This window comes from Triticum aestivum, chromosome 7D (genome assembly GCF_018294505.1).
Source record: "Triticum aestivum cultivar Chinese Spring chromosome 7D, IWGSC CS RefSeq v2.1, whole genome shotgun sequence".
In the NCBI taxonomy this organism is placed as follows: Eukaryota; Viridiplantae; Streptophyta; class Magnoliopsida; order Poales; family Poaceae; genus Triticum; species Triticum aestivum.
Genome location: NC_057814.1, coordinates 506,076,663 through 506,079,543, shown reverse-complemented (window position 1 = coordinate 506,079,543; position 2,881 = coordinate 506,076,663).

Sequence of the window (2,881 nt, the reverse complement as noted above, 5' to 3'; positions counted from 1 at the left end):
TAGGGTGAACATTTTTATAAATAAAAATAAATATTTTGAAAACATGCAATTTTTTTAATGCAATAAAAATTGCAAATAAATTCCAAATAATGTTTTTAACATTTTTCCTGCAGTATTTCAATTGTTTTGGAGAAGTCATATTTTCTCCTCTCGTTTATTTAAATGAAATATTTTTCCGGAGAGAAAAATAATTAAAACCACAATCCTCGTTTGAAAAAAAATCAAATTTGAAAATTCGAGAAAATCCCCAACTCTCTCCGAGGGTCCTTGAGTTGCTTAGGATTTATCGAGGATTTGTCAAAATGCAATAAAACATGATATGCAATGATGATCTATGTATAACATACCAAATTGAAAATTTGGGATGTTACAACGGACTCCTCAAACTACGGTCATCGCCGAAAAGTATCCCAATTACTATCACCCTAGGGTTTACGGATCACAACATGTAGCAGGTGCATATGACTTGAAAGGTCGGATCTAGAACATAGATATAATGGTGAAAACATGAACGGTTCAGATCTGAAATCATGGCACTCAGGCCCTAGTGACAAGCATTAAGCATAGCAAAGTCATATCAACATCAATCTCAAAACATAGTGGATACTAGGGATCAAGCCCTAACAAAACTAACTTGGTTACATGATGAATCTCATCCAACTCCTCACCGACCAACGATCCTACGAAGAAATTACTCACTCTCGGTGGGAGCATCATGGAATTGGTGATGAAGGAGGGTTGGTGATGACGAAGACCAAAGACCCCCCTCTCCGGAGCCCCGAATGGGCTCCAGATCTGGCCTCCCGATGAAGAACAGGATGTGATGGCAGCTTCGTAACGTAAAACGCGATGAAACTTCCTATCTTATTTTTTCTGGAAAAAATAGGATTATATAGCGCTGGAATTAGGATCAGCGGAGCCCCGAGGGCCCCACCACCCACCAGGGCACGCTAGAGGCGGGTGGCGCACCCTGGTGTCTTGTGGGCAGCCAGCCCCCCCTCCAGTGGGTCTTGGTTCCAGTATTTTTATTTATTGTAAAATAATTCTCCAAAAAGTTTCGTCCAAATCCAAGAACTTTTATTTCTCCATAAAAACAACACCATGGTAGTTCTGCTGAAAACAACATCAGTACGGGTTAGTTTCTTTCAAACGATGCAAATTAGAGTCCAAAACAAGAGCAAAATCGTTAGGAACTTGCAGCGGCGGGAAAGTTCTTCTAAAAATACGATGGAGGGTTTCGGTATTTATAGGAATTAATGGCAGTGAAATGGATGAAACGCGTGCAGGTAGGCCCCACACAGCCATGCAAACGCGCCCTAGGCCTTGGGCGTGCTTGGTGGCAATGTGGGCCCACCTTGCCTCTTCCCGTTCTCCCTCAAAACTTCCTGGGTCCTTTGTGCCCCAAGAAAATTGTATTAAATCGTCAAGGTATTTTGACATCCGTAGATATGGATTTTATGTAAAACCAAAAATATGCAGAAAACAACAACTAGCACTAGGCAGTTAGGTTAGTCCATAAAAATAATATAAAATGCTATAAAAGTATATAAAAGTGATAATATAATCGCATGGAACAATAAAAAATTATATATACATTTGAGATGTACCACTTACCACAAAGTACTCAATAGATTGATGACCCCTAAGCATGTCACCCTACAGGTTCGGTGAAGCATAGACATGACTTGGAACTCCTTTCGATCAATGGTCAATAGTGGAACCATGGACATTCATATTGACCCCCATACCCACACGAATGATATTCAAGTGAACCTTTAGTTCTCGCATGCTATACCTTTGTGATATGTTTACAAAACCCGAGGTGAGATTTATTGCCATCCCCGTGAATGAACAACTTGTTCACTATGCTAGTTTCCTCCTTACCAGTTTTGTTCTCTTTTCTTGTTCCCATGTTCCAGTATCCCTCTGATCAAATCACACTGTGTTTGGGCAGACAATGATGGACAATGAGAAGGACCAAAGAATATCTCTCCATCGTCGGAGGAGCAACTCTCATTCTTGAGCTATCTAGTCCCTTGCCATACTTTTTGATGAACCTGTAAGCTGTCGTTATGAGCGCCTTGTTACGGTTGACGTTAGACAAACCCCAAAGTGCATCATCTGGTATGGAGGAACTCAATACTCTCATGGTCTAAGGAATTATGCAAACATTAACTTTCTTCGTGTTATAAATCATTAACTTCTGGCAAGTGATCTAATAGTATAACAATGAATTGGGTTTTTTCAACACAAGTGTTCTTCTAACATTGTGTCCTCAAAGTTGTTGGCATTGTCATGCCCATGATCAGGAAAACATGATCATCATGCAACACTTGAGCTAGTCATAGAGCCAAGACTAGGAACCTATTTTACCATTTATTATTCTACACGTGCACATGAATTTCCCTCTAAGCCTCATGGTTATTGCAGTCTCGAGAACCATTGCAATTATAGCATAGAACATAAACATTAATTACGAACATGGGAATAAATAATAACATTTATTATTGCTTCTAGGGCATATTTCCAACAGGGGCCCCATCTTTCCCCACCACAAATCAAAGGGGAGGCCATGTGGTCAGGATGTTTGAGGGTCGTGTGATAACCGAGGCTCCCGCTTCGACCGCAAGCTCGGTATATACCCTTATAATCCTTGATCCAAGATGTCCATTAATAAGCACATGCGTAGTGGCACCTGTGATTCAATAGAGCTAGTGCCACCCGTGAGCATCATCGTGGTCCAAATCTACGCCACATAACTTGAAGAAGAAAGGTACAAGAGATCGAGAAAAGTTCTGGCAATATCAAATCTAAGTAACAAGACCAGGTTGTTAAAATTATGGAATGTCTTGACAAACTTTTGATGACCATGAAATTTCTT